Here is a 20,945-nt window from a genome sequence, read left to right on the forward strand (position 1 = left end):
TGCCTCCTAGTTCTAGATTCCCCCACGAGAGGGAGCATCCTCTCTACATCTACCCTGTCAAGCCCCCTCATAATCTTATACATTTCAATAAGATCACCTTTCATTCTTCTAAACTCCAATGAGTATAGGCCCAATCTGCTCAACCTGTCTTCATATGACAACCCCTTCATCTCAGGAATCAACATAGTGAACCTTTTCTGAACTGTCTCCAATGCAAATATATCCCTCCTTAAATAAGGAGAGCAAAACTGTACACAGTACTCCAGGTATGGTCTCACCAATGCCCTGCACAGTTGTACCAAGTCTTCCCTACTTTTATACTCCATCCACCTTGCAATAAAGGCCAACATTCCATTTGCCTTCCTGATTACTTGCTGTACCTGCATACTAACTTTTTGTGTTTCATGTACAAGGTCCCGCAGATCCCTCTGTACCACAACATTTTGTAATCTCTCTCCATTCAAATAATAATTTGCATTTTTATTTTTCCTACCAAAGTGGATAACCTCACATTTTCCCATATTATAATCCATCTGCCAAATTTTTGCCCACTGCCTATCAATATCCCTTTGCAGATTCTTTGTGTCCTCTTTATAACTTGCTTTCCCACCTATCTTTGTATCATCAGCAAATTTGGCTACATTACACTCGGTCCCTTCATCGAAGTCATTAATATAGATTGTAAATAGTTGAGGCCCCAGTACAGATCCCTGTGGCACCCTATTAGTTACAGTTTGCCAACCTGAAAATGACCTATTTATCCCTATCTCTGTTTTCCGTTAGTTAGCCAATCCTCTATCCATGCTAATAAATTATCCACAATCCTGTGAGCTTTTGTCTTGTGCAGTAACCTTTTATGTGGCACCTTATCAAATGCCTTCTGGAAATTCAAATACACTACATCTACTGGTTCCCCTTTATCCACCACGCTCGTTACATTCTCAAAGAACTAAAGCAAATTTGTCAAACATGATTTTCCTTTCATAAAACCATGCTGACTCTGTTATGTATTTAACTCCTTATACCCTGCATCACACCTGTCCACCAGAGGGCCTACCTGTTGGAGTCCCAAGGGATCCCAGCATCCCTTGGGAGCACAGTAGTCGCTTTTCGGCCTTTTGGCTAAGATCATGCGTAACTGACCTGACAGGGGAGTAACCACCATAACCCCAAGGTGGTTCTCCCTGGATCAGGAAGGTATATGCTTGATTTTTTGGAAATAGGAGGTGGGTGGGGTGGCTTGACCCATCCACCTCCACGGAGGTGTGTGGGGGGCCTGCCCCATCCACCTCCATGGCACGAACCTGGTATTGCAGTACTTCCAGGAACGGTGCAGTGGCTCTAGGCCTTTTGGCTAAGAGCATTGGCGCAGAGTGATCCTTGAATGGGCCCAAGGTGACCTCTGGCGTTTGTGATTTGACAAAGAATTGGAACGATTGGCTACGAATTTCAAAAAAAAAAAAAAATCCCTTGGGAGCACAGTAAATAAGTAGGCCACCCACGAGGTACCTGCACTCTGGAACTACAATAAAGGAGCTAAGGTCACACTTGTTCATTACACACAGTACTTGATCTGACCATTTATCATGAGTATAACAATTGGCGATGAAATAACGAGCAACCGTGCGAAAATGCAAAGAACAATCGGCATCCTGGAGAAGTTCTCAGAGGGGGACGATTGGGAAACCTTCGTGGAGAGACTCGACAAATACTTTGTGGCCAACGAGCTGGAAGGGAATGAGAATGCCATCAAACAAAGGGCGATCCTCCTAATTGTCTGTGGGGCAACAACCTATGGCCTCATGAAGAATTTCCTGGCCCCGGCTAAACCAACAGAGAAATCCAACGAAGATCTGTGTACGCTGGTCCGGGAACACCAAAATCCTAAGGGAAGCGTTTTGATGGCGAGATATTGGTTCTACACATGTCAACGATCGGAGGGCCAGGAAGTGGCGAGCTACGTCACTGAACTAAGGCGCCTTGCAGGACATTCTGAGTTTGAGGGATTCCTAGAACAAATGCTCAGAGACTTTTCTGTACTGGGCATTGGACATGAGACAATCCTTCGCAAACTGTTGACTGTAGAAACTCCGAATCTGAGTAAAGCCATAACGATAGCCCAGGCATTTATGTCCATCAACGATAACACCAAGCAGATTTCTCAGAACAAAGAAGTTTCGGACAGTACTGTGTATAAAGTAACGTCGGTCTCAAGCAGAAATGTACATGGCAAAACGTAAACGCCGGCTGCTGTGGCCCGACCTCAATTGACCCAGAGTCCGCCATCATCTGTTAATGCGAGGCAGTTAACACCCTGTTGGCGTTGCGGGGGTGATCATTGGCCCCATCAATGCCGCTTTAAGCACTAAGCGTGCAATGGCTACAGAACAATGGGACACCTCCAACGAATGTGCAGGCGAGCAGCAAACCCTGCAAACCATGCAAACAACCCTGCAGAGGAAGATCGATCCACAGTGGATCAGACGGAATTGGAAACTCGTACAGAGAAGGCAGAGGTGTACGGGACACACACGTTCACGATGAAATGCCCACCAATAATGTTGAAAGTTGAATTGAATGGTATTGCAGTGTCTATGGGGCTGGGCACGGGGGCAAGTCAGTCCATAATGAGTAAAATGGCCTTCGACAGGCTGTGGGGAAAGAAGGCACACAAGCCCAAGCTCAGCCCCATTCACACCAAACTAAGGACTTACACAAAGGAACTAATCCCTGTAATTGGCAGTGCAGAAGTCAAAGTCTCCTATGATGGAGCAGTACACAAACTCCTGCTGTGGATTGTGCCACGGGATGGCTCTACGGTGTTTGGCAGAAGCTGGCTGGGGAAAATCCGCTGGAACTGCGATAACATCCGAGCGCTCTTGTCCGTCGATGACACCGCATGTACCCAGGTTCTAAGCAAATTCCCTTCGGTATTTGAGCCAGGTATTGGAAGCTTCTCGGGGACGAAAGTGCAGATCCATTTGGCTCCCGGTACGCGATCCAACTCGGGCGGTCCCATACATGATGCGTGAAAAAGTGGAAATCGAGCTGGACAGGCTGCAACGTGAAGGCATCATCGCGCTGGTGGAATTCAACGACTGGGCCAGTCCGATTGTCCCGGTACTCAAGGAGGACGGTACGGTTAGAATTTGCGGGGACTATAAAGTAATGATTAACCGTTTTTCACTGCGGGACCAGTATCTGCTACCAAGACAGATGATCTATTCGCGACCCTGGCTGGAGGGAAGACGTTCACCAAGCTGGACCTGACCTCGGCCTACATGACGCAGGAGCTAGAGGAATCTTTGAAAGGCCTCACCTGCATCAACACGCACAAAGGTCTGTTTATCTCCAACCGGTGCCCGTTCGGGATTCGGTCGGCCACAGCGATCTTCCAGCGGAACATGGAGAGCCTGCTAAAGTCGGTTCCTTGCACAGTGGTTTTCCAGGACGATGTATTGGTCACAGGTTGGGACACCATGGAGCACCTGAAGAATCTGGAGGAGGTTTTTCGTCAATTGGATTGCGTGGAGCCCAGGTTGAAACGCTCGGTGTGTTTTCCCGGCACAGGACGTCGAATTCTTAGGAAGGAGAATCGCAGCAGACAGCATCAGACCCACCGACGCCAAGATGGAGGCCATCAAGAATGCACTGCAACCACAGAATGTGATGGAGCTGCAGTCATTCCTGGGATTCCTTAACTGCTTCGGTAATTTCCTACTTGGGTTAAGCACCCTGCTAGAACCCCTACATGCGCTACTGCGCAAGGGAGATGACTGGGTATGGGGGAATTCACAAGATGCTGCCTATAAGAAAGACGGAAATTTATTGTGTTCTAACAAACTGCTTGTGCTGAATAACCCATGTAAACGATTGTTAGCTTGCGATGTGTCGTCATACGGGGTCGGGTGTGTGTTACAACAGGCTAATGAATCGGGAATTTTGCAACCAGTTGCGTATGCATCCAGGAGTTTGTTGAAGGCCGAAAGGGCCTACAGCATGGTTGAAATGGAGGCTCTGGTGTGCGTTTACGGGGTAAAAAAAATGCACCAGTACTTATTTGGCCTCAAGTTTGAGCTTGAAACTGACCACAAGCCACTCATATCGCTATTCTCGAAGAGCAAAGGGATTAATACCAATGCGTCTGCCCTTATCCAAAGATGGGCGCTCACGCTGTCGGCATACAACTATGTAATTCGCCACAGACCGAGCACAGAGAACTGCGCAGATGCTCTCAGTCAGCTACCATTGTCCACCACCGGGGTGGAAATGGCACAGCCAGCAGACTTGCTCATGGTCATGGAGGCATTTGAGAATGAGAAATCCCCCGTTACGGCCCGCCAGATCAGGACCTGGACCAGCCAGGATCCTTTATTGTACCTGGTAAAAAAAACTGTGTCCTCCATGAGAGCTGGTCCAGTGTCCCAGTGGAGATACAGGAAGCGATTAACCCATTCCACAGACGCAAAGATGAGCTGTCCCTGAAAGCGGCCTGAAGGCTTTGTGTCTTAATGCAAGGAGTATCCGCAATAAGGTGGATGAATTAACTGTGCAAATAGATGCTAACAAATATGATGTGATTGGGATTACGGAGACGTGGCTCCAGGATGATCAGGGCTGGGAACTCAACATCCAGGGGTATTCAACATTCAGGAAGGATAGAATAAAAGGAAAAGGAGGTGGGGTAGCATTGCTGGTTAAAGAGGAGATTAATGCAATAGTTAGGAAAGACATTAGCTTGGATGATGTGGAATCTATATGGGTAGAGCTGCAGAACACTAAAGGGAAAAAATCGTTAGTGGGAGTTGTGTACAGACCTCCAAACAGTAGTAGTGATGTTGGGGAGGGCATCAAACAGGAAATTAGGAGTGCATGCAATAAAGGTGCAGCAGTTATAATGGGTGACTTTAATATGCACATAGATTGGGCCAGCCAAACTGGAAGCAATACGATGGAGGAGGATTTCCTGGAGTGCATAAGGGATGGTTTTCTAGACCAATATGTCGAGGAACCAACTAGGGGGGAGGCCATCTCAGACTGGGTGTTGTGTAATGAGGAGGATTAATTAGCAATCTCATTGTGCGAGGCCCCTTGGGGAAGAGTGACCATAATATGGTGGAATTCTGCATTAGGATGGAGAATGAAACAGTTAATTCAGAGACCATGGTCCAGAACTTAAAGAAGGGTAACTTTGAAGGTATGAGGCATGAATTGGCTAAGATAGATTGGCTAATGATACTGAAGGGGTTGACTGTGGATGGGCAATGGCAGATATTTAGAGACCGCATGGATGAATTACAACAATTGTACATTCCTGTCTGGCGTAAAAATAAAAAAGGGAAGGTGGCTCAACCGTGGCTATCTAGGGAAATCAGGGATAGTATTAAAGCCAAGGAAATGGCATACAAATTGGCCAGAAATAGCAGCAAACCTGGGGACTGGGAGAAATTTAGAACTCAGCAGAGGAGGACAAAGGGTTTGATTAGGGCAGGGAAAATGGAGTACGAGAAGAAGCTTGCAGGGAACATTAAGGCGGATTGCAAAAGTTTCTATAGGTATGTAAAGAGAAAAAGGTTAGTAAAGACAAACGTAGGTCCCCTGCAGTCAGAATCAGGGGAAGTCATAACGGGGAACAAAGAAATGGCAGACCAATTGAACAAGTACTTTGGTTCAGTATTCACTAAGGAGGACACCAACAACCTTCCGGATATAAAAGTGGTCAGAGGGTCTAGTAAGGAGTAGGAACTGAGGGAAATCTTTATTAGTCGGGAAATTGTGTTGGGGAAATTGATGGGATTGAAGGCCGATAAATCCCCAGGGCCTGATGGACTGCATCCCAGAGTACTTAAGGAGGTGGCCTTGGAAATAGCGGATGCATTGACAGTCATTTTCCAACATTCCATTGACTCTGGATCAGTTCCTATCGAGTGGAGGGTAGCCAATGTAACCCCACTTTTTAAAAAAGGAGGGAGAGAGAAAGCAGGGAATTATAGACCGGTCAGCCTGACCTCAGTAGTGGGTAAAATGATGGAATCAATTATTAAGGATGTCATAGCAGCGCATTTGGAAAATGGTGACATGATAGGTCCAAGTCAGCATGGATTTGTGAAAGGGAGATCATGCTTGACAAATCTTCTGGAATTTTTTGAGGATGTTTCCAATAAAGTGGACAAAGGAGTACCAGTTGATGTGGTATATTTGGACTTTCAGAAGGCTTTCGACAAGGTCCCACACAGGAGATTAATGTGCAAAGTTAAAGCACATGGGATTGGGGGTAGTGTGCTGACGTGGATTGAGAACTGGTTGTCAGACAGGAAGCAAAGAGTAGGAGTAAATGGGTACTTTTCGGAATGGCAGGCAGTGACTAGTGGGGTACCGCAGGGTTCTGTGCTGGGGCCCCAGTTGTTTACATTGTACATTAATGATTTAGACGAGGGGATTAAATGTAGTATCTCCAAATTTTCGGATGACACTAAGTTGGGTGGCAGTGTGAGCTGCGAGGAGGATGCTATGAGGCTGCAGAGTGACTTGGATAGGTTAGGTGAGTGGGCAAATGCGTGGCAGATGAAGTATAATGTGGATAAATGTGAGGTTATCCACTTTGGTGGTAAAAACAGAGAGACAGACTATTATCTGAATGGTGACAGATTAGGAAAAGGGAAGGTGCAACGAGACCTGGGTGTCATGGTACATCAGTCATTGAAGGTTGGCATGCAGGTACAGCAGGCGGTTAAGAAAGCAAATGGCATGTTGGCCTTCATAGCAAGGGGATTTGAATACAGGGGCAGGGAGGTGTTGCTACAGTTGTACAGGGCCTTGGTGAGGCCACACCTGGAGTATTGTGTACAGTTTTGGTCTCCTAACTTGAGGAAGGACATTCTTGCTATTGAGGGAGTGCAGCGAAGATTCACCAGACTGATTCCCGGGATGGTGGGACTGACCTATCAAGAAAGACTGGATCAACTGGGCTTGTATTCACTGGAGTTCAGAAGAGTGAGAGGGGACCTCATAGAAACGTTTAAAATTCTGACGGGTTTGGACAGGTTGGATGCAGGAAGAATGTTCCCAATGTTGGGGAAGTCCAGAACCAGAGGTCACAGTCTAAGGATAAGGGGTAAGCCATTTAGGACCGAGATAAGGAGAAACTTCTTCAGCCAGAGAGTGGTGAACCTGTGGAATTCTCTACCACAGAAAGTAGTTGAGGCCAATTCACTAAATATATTCAAAAGGGAGTTCGATGAAGTCCTTACTACTCGGGGGATCAAGGGGTATGGCGTGAAAGTAGGAAGGGGGTACTGAAGTTGCATGTTCAGCCATGAACTCATTGAATGGCGGTGCAGGCTAGAAGGGCTGAATGGCCTGTTCCTGCACCTATTTTCTATGTTTCTATGTTTCTATGTCTTTTGTGGGGCAATTGCGTAGTCTTGCCCAAGAAAGGCAGAGACACATTCATTTGTGAACTGCACAGCACCCACCCAGGTATCGTGATGATGAAAGCCATAGCCAGATCCCATGTGTGGTAGCCTGACATCGACTCAGATTTGGAGTCATGTGTGCGCCAATGCAACACTTGCTCTCAGTTGAGCAATGCACCCAGAGAGGCACCGCTAAGTTTATGGTCCTGGCCATCCAAACCGTGGTCGAGGATCCATGTAGACTATGCGGGCCCATTCCGAGGCAAAATGTTTTTGGTTGCCGTGGACGCTTACACAACATGGATTGAATGTGTAATAATGTCTGTAAGCACGTCCATGGTCACCATTGAAAGTCTATGAGCTATGTTTGCCACGCACGGCCTGCCTGATGTCCTAGTCAGCAACAATGGGCCATGCTTCACCAGTGCTGAATTCAAAGAATTCATGACCCGCAACGGGATCAAACATGTCACATCTGCGCTGTTCGAGCCTGCATCCAACAGCCAGGCAGAACGGGCAGTTCAGACCATCAAGCAAAGCTTGAAACGTGTGTCGGAAGGCTGTTTCCCATTATTAATTCCCCAATCTCATCTTGTAAGGGACCAATGTTTACTTTAGCTACTCTCTTCCTTTTTATATACCTGTAGAACCTCTTAGAAACATAGAAACATAGAAATTTACAGCACAGAAGGAGGCCATTCCGGCCCATCGTGTCCGCTACGGCCGACAAAAAGCCACGCGGCCCTTGGCCAGCAGCGCTAAAGGTTACATATAAACCTATGAACAATGACAGAAAGGCAAAGAGCACCCAGCCCAACCAATCTGCCTCACCACAACTGCGACACCCCTTATACTAACACATTCTACAACGCCACCCCAACCGGAGCCATGTGATCTCCTGGGATAGGCAAAAACCGGATAAAAACCCAGGCCAATTTAGGGAGATAAAATCTGGGAAAGCTCCTCTCCGACCAATCCAGGCGATCGAAACTAGTCCAGGAGATCACCCTGGCCATATTCTATTCTCTGCAGTACTTAACATTATATTTCCTCCGTCCAACAAAAGGCCATCCAGTCTAATCCTAATTACCAGCTCTAGGTCTGTAACCCTGCAGGTTACTGCACTTTAAGTGCCCATCCAACCATCTCTTAAAAGTGTTAAGGGTTTGTGCATCCACCACTCTTCCAGCCAACGAGTTCCAGATCCCCACAACCCTCTGTGCAAAGAAGCCCCCATCAAATCCCCTCTAAACCTGCCACCAGCCATCTTAAAACTATGCCCCCTCGTAAAAGACCCATCCACCAATGGAAATAGACCCTTACTATGCACTATGTCCAGGCCCCTTAATATTTTGTACATCTCAATGAGGTCTCCTCTCAACCTCCTCTGTGCCAATGAGAACAAACCTAGCCTATCCAATCTGTCCTCATAACTATGATTCTCCATTCCAGGCAGCACCCTAGTAAATCTCTGCACCCTCTCCAGTGCAATCACGTCCTTCCTATAATACGCCAACCAGAACTGCATGCAATACTCCAGCTGAGGCCTAACCAAAATATTATACGATTTAAGCATAACCTCCCTGCTCTTATATTCTATGGCTCTGCCGATAAAGGCAAGCATTCCATATGCCTTCTTAACTACCTTATCCACTTGGCCTGCTACTTTCAGGGATCTGTGGACAAGCACTCCAAGGTTCCTTTGTTCATCTACACTATTAAGTGGCCTACTGGTTAATGTGTATATCCTTTCCTTCGTTGCCCTCCCAAAGTGCATCACCTCACACTTCTCTGAATTAAATTCCATTTGCCATTGCTCTGCCCACTTGACCAGTGGATTGATATCCTCCTGCAGCCCATGACTTTCCTCTTCATTATCAACACACAGCCAATTTTAGTGTTGTCTGCAAACTTCTTAATCATACCCCCTATATTCAAATCTAAATCGTTGATATATACCACAAAAAGCAAGGGACCCAGTACTGAGCCCTGCAGAACCCTACTGCAAACATTCTTCCAGTCACAAAAACATCCATCAATCATTACCCTTTGCTTCCTTCCTCCAAGCCAATTTTGGATCCAACTTGACACTTTGCCCTGGATCCCATGGGCTTTAACCTTCTTGACTAGTCTACCATGTAGGACCTTATCAAAAGCTTTGCTAAAGTCCATATATACTACATCGTACGCCCTACCCTCATCGACCCTCTTGGTTACCTCCTCAAAAAATTCAATCAGGTTAGTCAAACACGATCTTCCCTTAACAAATCTGTACTGACTGTCCCTAATTAATCCTTGCCTTTCCAAATGCAGATGTATCCTGTCTTTGAGGATTTTTTCCAATAATTTTCCCACCACTGAGGTTAGGCTATTGGCCTGTAATTACTCGGCAAGTCCCTTTCTCCCTTCTTAAACAAGGGTACTACATTAGCAGTCCTCCAATCCTCCGGCACCATGCCTAGATCCAAAGAGGACTAGAAAATGATGGTCAAGGCTTCTGCTATTTCCTCTTTTACTTCGCTCAACAGCCTGGGATGCATTTCATCCAGGCCTGGGGACTTATCTACTTTCAAAGCTGCTAAACCCCTTAATACTTCCTCTCTCATTATATTTATTTCATCCAGAATATCACACTCCTCCGCGATAGCAGTATCTGCATTGCCAAAACAGATATAAAGTATTCGTTAATAACCTTCCCAACATCTTCCGCTTCACACAAAGATTACCCTCATGGTCTCTAATAGGCCCTACCCATTCTTTAGCTACCTTTTACTCTTAATATATTTATAGAACATCTTAGAGTTTTCCATAATTTTACTGGCCAAGAATTTCTTATGCTCTCTCTTAGCATTCCTAATATCCATTTTAATTTTGCCTCTTAACTTTCCATATTCCTCTAAAGATTCTATAGTATTTACCTGTTGATATATGACATGAGCGTCCCTTTTATTCTTAATCCTCTCCTGCAGGTCCCTAGACATCCAGAGGGCATTAGAATTATTTTTCCCAACCTTTTTCTTTAAAGGCACATGTTTGGCCGAAGCCTTCCGGATCTCCTCCTTAAATGCCTCCCACTGTTCCAACACTAATTTACCTAGAAGTAACTGTTTCCAGTCCACCATGGCCAAATCACTCCTTAACTTAGCAAAATTAGCTTCTCCCCAATTCAGAACTTTTATTCCAGGCTTGTTCTTGACCTTATCCATAATATCTCCAAGAGTGCAGATAACACTAACCTGGGTGGCAGTGTGAGCTGTGAGGAGGATGCTAAGAGGCTGCAGCATGACGTGGACAGGTTAGGTGAGTGGGCAAATAGAAACTTAGAAAATAGGTGCAGAAGTAGGCCATTCGAGCCTGCACCACCATTCAATAAGATCGTGGCTGATCATTCACCTCAGTACCCCTTTCCTGCTTTCTCTCCATACACCATGATCCCTTTAGCTGTAAGGGCCATATCTAACTCCCTCTTGAATATATCCCTTAAACTGGCATTAACAACTCTCTGCGGTAGGGAATTCCACAGGTTAACAACTCGCTGAGTGAAGAAGTTTCTCCTCATCTCAGTCCTAAATGGCTTACCCCTTATCCTTAGACTGTGTCCCCTAGTTCTGGACTTCCCCAACATCGGGAACATTCTTCCTGCATCTAACCTGTCCAGTCCCGTCAGAATTTTATATGTTTCTATGAAGTCCCCTCTCATCCTTCTAAACTCCAGTGAATAAAGACCCAGTCGATCCAGTCTCTCCTCATATGTCAGTCCTGCCTTCTCGGGAATCAGTCTGGTGAAACGTCGCTACACTCCCTCAATAGCAAGAACATCCTTCCTCAGATTAGGAGAACAACTGTAGTAAGACATCCCTGCTCCTATACTCAAAACCACTAGCTATGAAGGCCAAAGTACCATTTGCCTTCTTCACCACCTGCTGTACCTGCATGCCAACATTCAATGACTGATGTATCATGACACCCAGGTCTCGTTGCACTTCCCCTTTTCCTAATCTGCCACAATACAGATAATATTCTGCCTTTGTGTTTTTGCCCCCAAAATGGATAACCTCACATTTATCCACATTATACCGCATCTGCCATGCATTTGCCCACTCACCTAACCTGTCCAAGTCACCCTGCAGCCTCTTAGCGTCCTCCTCACAGCTCACAACACCACCCAGTTTAGTGTCATCTGCAAACTTGAAGATATTACACTCAATTCCTTCATCCTAATCATAAATGTATATTGTAAATAGCTGGGGTCCCAGCACTGAGCCCTGCGGCACCCCATTAGTCACTGCCTGCCATTCTGAAAAAGACCCGTTTATCCCGACTCTCTGCTTCCTGTCTGCCAACCAGTTCTCTATCCACGTCAATAAATTCCCCCAATACCATGTGCTTTAATTTTGCACACCAATCTCTTGAGTGGGACCTTTTCAAAAGCCTTTTGAAAGTCCAAATACACCACATGCACTGGTTATCCCTTGTCCACTCTACCAGTTACATCCTCAAAAAATTCCAGAAGATTTGTCAAGCATGATTTCCCTTTCATAAATCCATGTTGACTTGGACCGATCCTGTCACTGCTTTCCAAATGCGCTGCTATTTCATCTTTAATAATTGATTCCAACATTTTCCCCACCACTGATGTCAAGCTAACCAGTCTATCATTACCCGTTTTCTCTCTCCCTTCTTTTTAAAAAAGTGGTGTTACATTAGCTACCCTCCAGTCCATAGGAACTAATCCAGAGTTGATAGGCTGTTGGAAAATGATCACCAATGCATCCATTATTTCTAGGGCCACTTCCTTAAGTACTCTGGGATGCAGATTATCAGGCCCGGGGACTTATCGGCCTTCAATCCCATCAATTTCCCTAACACAATTTCCCGCCTAAGAAGGATATCCTTCAGTTCCTCCTTCTCACTAGACCCTCGGTTCCTTAGTATTTCTGGAAGTTTATTTGTGTCTTCCTTTGTGAAGACAGAACTAAAGTATTTGTCCAACTGGTCTGCCATTTCTTTGTTCCCCATTATAAATTCACCTGAATTTGACTGCAAGGGACATAGGTTTGTCTTCACTGATCTTTTTCTCTTCACATATCTATAGAAACTTTTGCAGTCAGTTTTTATGTTCCCGGCAAGCTTACTCTCATACTCTATTTTCCCCCTCCTAATTAAACCCTTTCTCCTCCTCTGCTGAATTATAAATTTCTCCCAGTCCTCATGTTTGCTGCTTTTTCTGGCCAATTTATATGCCTCTTCCTTGGATTTAACACTATCCCTAATTTCCCTTGTTAACCACGGTTGAGCCACCTTCCCCGTTTTATTTTTACTCCAGACAGGGATGTACAATTGTTGAAGTTCATCTATGTGATCTTTAAATGTTTGCCATTGCCTATCCACCGTCAACCCTTTAAGTATCATTTGTAGTATAATCTAACCAATTCACGTCTCGGTACCATCGAAGTTACCTTTCCTTAAGTTCAGGACCCTAGTCTCTGAATTAACTGTGTCACTCTCCATTTTAATAATGAATTCTACCATATTATGGTCACTCTTCCCCAAGGGGCCTCGCACAACAAGATTGCTAATTACTCTTTTCTCATTACATATCACCCAGTCTAGGATGGTCAGCCCTCTAGTTGGTTCCTCGACATATTGGTCTCGGAAACCATCCCTAATACTCCAGGAAATCCTCCTCCACCATATTGCTACCAGTTTAGTTAGCCCAATCTATATGTAGATTAAAATCGCCCATGATAACTACTGTATCTTTATTGCACGCATCACTAATTTCTTGTTTGATGCTGTCCCCAACCTCACTACTACTGTTTGGTGGTCTGTACACAACTCCCACTAGCGTTTTCTGCCCTTTGGTATTCCGCAGCTCCACCCATACAGGTGCCACATCATCCAAGCTAATGTCCTTCCTTACTAGTGCGTTAATTTCCTCTTTAACCAGCAACGTTATCCCACCTCCTTTTCCTTTCTGTCTATCCTCCCTGAATGTTGAATAACTCTGGATGTTGAGTTCCCAGCCATGGTCACCTTGGAGCCATGTCTCCGTGATACCAATTATATCATATTCATTAATTGCAACCTGTGCAGTTAATTCATCCACTTTATTACGAATACTCCTCGCATTGAGGCACAGAGCCTTCAGGCTTGTCTTTTTAACACACTTTCCCCTTTAGAATTTTGCTGCTATGTGGCATTTTTTGATTTTTGCCTTGGATTTCTCTGCCCTCCACTTTTACTTTTCGTCTTTCTATCTTTTGCTTCTGTCTCCATTTTATTCCTCTCTGTCTCCCTGCATAGATTCCCATCCCCCTGCCATATTAGTTTAACCCTTCCCCAACAGCACTAGCAAACACTCCCCCTAGGACATTGGTTCCGGTCCTGCCCAGGTGCAGTCCATCCAGTTTGGACTGGTCCCACCTCCCCCAGAATCGGTTCCAATGTCCCAGGAATTTGAATCCCTCCCTTCTGCACCACTCCTCCAGCCACATATTCATCTGAGCTATCCTGTTGCTTTTTCCCTTCTCTGACTTTTTAATTTTCCACTCACATGAACCCTGCTCCTCCACTATTTAATTTAACGCCCTATCTACAGCCCTAATTATTCGATTCGCCAGGACACTGGTCCCAGCATAGTTCAAGTGAAGCCCATCCCAACGGAACAGCTCCCTCTTATCCCAGTACTGTTGCCAGTGCCCCATGAATCGAAACTCATTTCTCCCACACCAGTCTCTTAGCCATGCGTTCATCTCTCTGATCGTATTTACCCTATGCAAATTTGCTCTTGGCTCAGGTAATAATCCAGAGATTATTACCTTTGTGGTTCTGCTTTTTAATTTAGCCCCTAGCTGCTCATATTCCCTCAGCATAACCTCTTTTGTCCTACCTATGTCATTGATACCTACGTGGACCACGACAACTGGATCTTTCCCCTCCCACTCCAAGTTCCTCTCCAGCCCAGAGGAGATGTCCTTAACCCTGGCACTGGGCAGGCAACACAGCCTTAGGGGCTCACGCTCTCAGCTGCCACTTTCTGAAACTGCTTGCTTTGAAGCCATACATTCCCATAATTTTGTTAGTTATTCCTTACGGAAAGACACATAGGCATTCTTCCCTTTTATTCGGTGAAAAATGAATTTCACTCCAAATGGGGTTTTTCTGTGCCCAGGTAAGAAATGCTTTGTACCTGGAGATTCATATTTGGCTTGTGGGATTACTAGACATTTTCTATTTGTTTCTCTTGTGCTTTTTGTGGCAACACTTCATGCTCAGCAAGATGATTATTGAGAAGTTTTGACTCAGTTCATCCACCTTTGTTAAAATTGACCTCGTTGTTGGAAGAGCATCTTGTTGTACTACTGTGTTTTTTAGGTATTTTTAACTGCCTGCAGAAGCCTGCCCACAAGCTAATTCTATGAATTATTTGTGTGTGACTGCTTGGCTTGTATTTAATTATTGATTGTTATTGTCAACCTGCATGCACTGGAAACTAGAGAGACTTCCCAAATTCCTTCCAGATAACAACTTGTACCTGAGAGTATTTTGTACCTGAGAGTGTTTTTATCATTTTGCACAAAAGTTGAATTTGGGTCCCCAAAATGCAAATGTTATTCTAACCCCACTGAAACACCTGGGCTCCACAAAAGTTATATTAAAATTCTGACATGTAATAATGTTTGCAGTAGTTATTCCATGCTGGCTTTCATGCAATTCACACATAAATGTAATAAAAACAGAAAATGCTGGAAATCTCAGCGGGTCAGGGAGCAGCTGTGAAGAGAAAGTAGAGTTAACGTTTCGGGTCAGTGACCCTTCGGCAGAACTGGAGAGTGGTCAGAAAGAACATATTCTTAACAAGCACAAAGGGGGAGTGGAAGAAAGAACAAAAGGGAAGGTCTGTGATCGGGTGGAAGACAGGAGAGATTAGAGACACAAAAGAGATGATGGGCCCCAGCAACCACTCCCCCTTCCCACGGCACCTTTCCGTGCAAGCGCAGGAGATGCAACTCTTGCCCTTCCCACTACCTCCCTTCCCACTATCCAGGGTCCCAATTACTCCTTCCAGGTGAATCAGCGATTTACTTGTACTTCTTTCAATTTAATATACTATATTCGCTGCTCACGATGTGATCTCCTCTACATTGGGGAGACCAAGCATAGATTGGGTGACCCCTTTGCAGAGCACCTCTGTTCAGTCCGCAAGTGTGACCCTGAGCTTCCAGTCACCTGTCACTTTAATTCTCCACTCCATTCCCACTCTGACCTCTCCATCCTCTCCATAGACTAAATGGGCGGAAATGTGCTGAAAGTCTAGGCCTTAGACGAGGATCTCGGGGAGGACAATCAGCCTGGCGATGAACCCATGACCCCATCCCCCCCCCCCCCCGCAACACCACTGGAAAAGCCCTGTGGCAGTTACGCAGCTGCAAAACTCTAGAGTCAGCAGCTCATAAATGAACGCTTTGCGTGAAGTTACGTTGGTGACAGTTACAATTGCATTACGTTTCATCCTTGCCTGGCCTGGCCATGGTTTGCAACCCTTGTATTGATGTTGTACTGTACGTTATTAGAAGACATTTGACAACAATTGTAAACTTAAATTTAAAAATTTAATAACTTAACAGCTACTTTTAATTTTTTTTAACAAACATATATAACACCCCCCACCCCGCCCCGAAACCCGAACAGTGACCAAAATTTTTAACACAACAATATAACAAGAACACCCTCCCATCATCTCAAACAGTCAACATTCAACAATTTTTTTTTAATAACAACGAAACAATAATATACGCTCCCCCCCCCCTCCAGACCTGCGGTCACGCTTCCCTCATTGACCCCTCCTTCTTGTAACCCCCTTTAGTTTCCCACGTAATCCCCGAGTAACAGGACCACGATGTCTTGCAGCAGAGCACCTCAATGGCTGCTGCTGTAGGGGTGGTGATGTAGACAGAATGACCTCAGTGGATTGAGGAGAAGACGTTTGTGAAAAAACGTCTTCCAAGTCAGAAGGAAATTTTTCCTCCTTTTTCGTATCTGTCGTGCTGGTTGGTGGTACGGCACCTTGGGGTGTAGTGCCGTATCCCGAAACTATCGCATGCCGCAATGCTTCGATAGAGTCGGTTGTTCGTCCCATAGCCACAATTATCCGCCCCATGCCCTCCGTTATTCTGGCAGACAGTGTGGCACTGTTCCTGGTCAAGCCACCAAATGCCTGGGGGAGCTCTCGACCTATGTCGACGCTTGCCCTCGACATTGACACCATGTCCCCATTGACATCTGCCCGTCGCAGCGCATACCTATCTCACCGACTCAACCTCCGTGGGGTCGGCGTGGGCTCTGGACGCTTGGCCCCGCTACTTCATCCGTTGAGGATGACGTGGCCGCAGGTACTACAGATGACACTTCTAGCTCAGAATCATCCTCCTCCTCCTCGGTTTGCTGTTCGTCACCCGTGGTGAGCACGACCTGCAGCGGTACAGGTGCTGCAGAGACCTCCCGTTGCGTCTGGGGAGCTGGGAAACATAATTGAGGTTAGTAGAAGAGAAGGGGAGACATGAGAGTGCTTGCGCTGCACAGGCATATGTACGAGGAGCAACACTACTGCAATAAATGTGAACGAGAGACGTTACATATGATTAACATGAGAGTACAGAAGAGTACACAAACTGAATGCATAACATCGCATCATTCATTTATTATAATCAAATGCCATTAAATTTGTTAAGTGTTGAATAAAGTGTCAAACTAGATATTGCAATCTCAAAGTAAGGAGTGACTGTAGTCCTTTATTACAGATCTGAGTGCCTCTCCAGCCTGTGAGGCCTCCTTATATACATGTGAATCCCTTGGGACTCCAGGGGATAAGCCCTTTAGTGGTTAGACATGGTATTTGCAGGTTTACACATAACAACACTCCCCCACAAAATCAATGGTGTAACTATTTACAATGTGAATCGATCTGGGCCTTCCTTTCCCTGGTTGATCGCCTCAGTGCAAATGCTGGTTTTGGTGAGTCGTTTGTTGGACCCTGGCTGGGCTGCTGTGTAGCTGGCCTTGCTGGGCTGCTGGGGGTGGTGAGTCCTGCTGAGCTGATGCGGGTGATGAGTTCTGTTTCATGGTCAACCGCTGGGTCGGTTGCCACTTGTGTGTGTGTTGGAGGGTCAAAAAAGGTGGAGTCTATTGTGGGTTGTTCTGGATAGTCCGTAAATCTGAGTTTGGTTTGGTCCAAGTGTTTCCTGCAGGTGAGTCCATTTGAGAGTTTGACCACAAACACCCTACTCCCCTCTTTGGCCAAAAAGTGCCAGGAAGCCACTTGGGACCTTGTCCATAGTTCAACACAAATACAGGATCATTTATCTCAATTTCGCATGACACATTTGCGCGATCATGATATGTATTCTGTTGAAGCCGCCTGCTCTCTACCTGTTCATGTAGGTCAGGGTGTACTAAGTGCGTTGCCTTAAGTGCCCTTTTCATGAGCAGTTCAGCGGGAGGGACCCCGGTGAGCGAGTGGGGTCTTGTGCGGTAACTGAGCAGGACTCGGGATAAGCGAGTCTGCAGTGAGCCTTCAGTTACCCTTTTCAAGCTCTGCTTGATTGTTTGAACTGCTCGTTCTGCCTGACCGTTGGATGCTAGTTTAAACGGGGCATATGTGACATGTTCTATCCCATTGCGGGTCATGAATTCCTTGAACTCGGCATTGGTAAAGCACGGCCCATTGTCACTAAACAAGGACATCAGGCAGGCCGTGTGTGGCAAACATGGCCCGTAGTCTTTCAATGGTGGCAGTGGATGTGCTTGCTGACATTATTACACATTCAATCCATTTGGAGTACAACCACTAAGAACATTTTTCCCAAGAATGGGCCTGTATAGTCGACATGGACCCTAGACCACAGTTTGGAAGGCCAGGACCATAAACTTAGTGGCGCCTCCCTGGGTGCATTGCTTAACTGTGAACATGTATTACATTTGTGCACGCAGGACTCTAAGTCTGTATTGATACCGGGCCACCACATGTGGGATCTGGCTATCGCTTTCATCATTACAATGCCTGGGTGGGTACTGTGGAGGTCACTGATGAAAGTGTCCCTGCCCTTTTTTGGCACCACTACCCGATTACCCCATAGGAGGCAGTCTGCCTGTATGGACATTTCATCTCTGCGCCGCTGGTACAGCATTATTTCTTCCTGCATCTCTAACGGGACACTAGACCAAATCTTGTAGAGCACATAGTTTTTTACTAAGGACAGTAAGGGGTCCTGGCTCATCCAGGTTCTAATCTATCGGGCGGTAACAGCTGATTGCTCACTCTTGAATGCTTCCATTACCATAACTAAATCTGCGGGCTGTGCCAGCTCCACCCCAGTGGTGGGCAATAGCAGCCTACTGAGAGCATCGGCACAGTTTTCTGCGCCTGGCCTGTGGCAGATGGCATAGTTGTATGCGGACAACGTGAGCGCCCATCTCAGGATGCGGGACGATGCATTCGTATTTATCCTCTTGCATTCAAAAAAGAGAGATATAAGTGGCTTATGGTCAGTTTCCAATTCAAATTTGAGCCCAAACAGATTTTGATGCATTTTCTTTACCCCGTAAAACACACGCTAACGCTTCTTTTTCAATCATACTGTAGGCCCCCTTAGATAGACTTCTGGATGCATAAGTAACCGGTTGCAATTTCCCAAATTTATTAGCTTGTTGCAATACACACCCGACCCCATACGACAACACATCACATACTAGTACCAAACGCTTACATGGATCGTGCAACACAAGCAATTTGTTTGAACATAATAGCTTCCTAGCATTCTCAAAGGCATTGTCTTGGCTTTTACCCCATACCCATTCATCTCCTTTATGCAGTAAAGAGTGCAGTGGTTCTAACAGTGTGCTAAGACCTGGTAAGAAGTTACCAAAATAGTTCAGGAGTCCTAGAAACGACCGCAGCTCCGTCACGTTCTGTGGTCTTGGTGCGTTCTTGATTGCCTCCATCTTCGAATCGGTGGCCTGATGTCGTCCGCCGCGATTCTTCTCCCCAGGAACTCCACTTCAGGTGCCAGGAAAACATACTTCGAGCATTTTAGCCTGAGCCCCACACGATTAAGCCAACTAAGAAACTCCTCCAGGTTCTGCAGGCGCTCGACGGTGACCCGACCTGTAACCAAGATGTCGTCCTGGAAGACCACGGTGCATGGGACCGATTTCATCAAGCTTTCCATGTTCCTCTGGAATATCACCGCGGCCGATTGAATCCCAAATGGGCATTTATTGTAAATGAAGAAGCCCTTGTGCGTGTTGATGCAGGTGAGGCATTTCGAAGATTCCGCGGCTCCTGCGTCATGTAGGCCAAGGTCAAGTCCAACTTCATGAAATTTTTCCCTCCCGCAAATAGGTCGTCTGCCTTCGGTAGTGGGTATTGATCCTGCAGTGAGAAACGATTGATAGAATTTGTGGTGATTACAAAGTAACTGAAGGTGCTGTCTCCTTTGAGGACTGGAACAATCGGACTGGCCCACTCATTGAATTCGATTGGCGAAATGATGCCCTCTCGTTGCAGCCTGTCCAGTTCGATCTCCACCCTCTCATCATGTAAGATACCGCTCTCGCCTTGTGATGGATGGGTCGCGCCCCCGGAATCAAATGGATCTGCATGTTTGTTCCTTAGAACTTCACGATGCCCGGTTCGAACAGCGAGGGGAACTTGTTTAGGACCTGGGCACATGAGGTGTCGTCGATGGACGAAAGCGCTCGGATATCGTCCCAGTTCCAGCGTATCTTTCCCAGCCAGCTCCTGACGAACAGCGTGGGGCCTTTGCCCAGTATCACCCAGAGCGGTAAATCGTGCACCGCTCCATCGTAGGTGACCTTTACGGTAGCACTGCCAATTACGGGAAGGAGTTCTTTTGTGTACATTCTCAGTTTAGTCAGGATTGGCTTTGAGGCCTTGCTGCACCACAATTTATCGAAAGTCTTTTTGCTTATTATGGACTGGCTTGCGCCCGTGTCCAGCTCCATGGACACTGGGTGTCCATTTAATTCAACCTTCAGCATTATCGGGAGGACACTTTGTGGTAAATGTGTGCATCCCATATACCTCTGCCTCCTCGGTCTGAGGCTCTGGTTCGTTGTGATCTACCGTGGATCTGTCCTCCTCTGTAACATGGTGGTTTTCAGGATTAGCAGGGTTTGCAACTCACCTGCATATACGTTGGAGGTGTCCCATTGTTCCATAGTCCTTGGAAACGTATCCTTTGAAGCGGCATGAATGGAAACCATGATCACCCCCGCAGCGCCAACAATGTGTTAATTGCCTTGTATTCACCACTCTCGATGGTGGACTCTGAGTCATCTGCGGACATGCAGCTGCGGGCGTGTAAGTCTTGCCCTGTACATTTTGATTTGAAAACAACGTTACTTTGTTCACAGTACTTGCAGCAGCCTTCGTGTGCTGAGAAATTTTTTTGGTGTTGTCACTGGTGGCGATGAACGCCTGGGCTATCGCTATGGCTTTACTCAAAG

The 20,945-nt window shown here is 46.1% G+C and overlaps 1 protein-coding gene and 1 pseudogene across 3 annotated transcripts in view; both read left to right on the top strand.

Moving 5' to 3' along the window:
• Nucleotides 1-20,945, top strand: part of samd12 (sterile alpha motif domain containing 12) — a 394,516-nt gene that overhangs the window by 123,661 nt on the left and 249,910 nt on the right. The window lies entirely within an intron of this gene.
• LOC139279560 (U2 spliceosomal RNA) lies at nucleotides 1,103-1,341 on the top strand (annotated as a pseudogene).

Source organism: Pristiophorus japonicus, chromosome 1 (assembly GCF_044704955.1).
Source record: "Pristiophorus japonicus isolate sPriJap1 chromosome 1, sPriJap1.hap1, whole genome shotgun sequence".
NCBI classification, from domain to species: Eukaryota; Metazoa; Chordata; class Chondrichthyes; family Pristiophoridae; genus Pristiophorus; species Pristiophorus japonicus.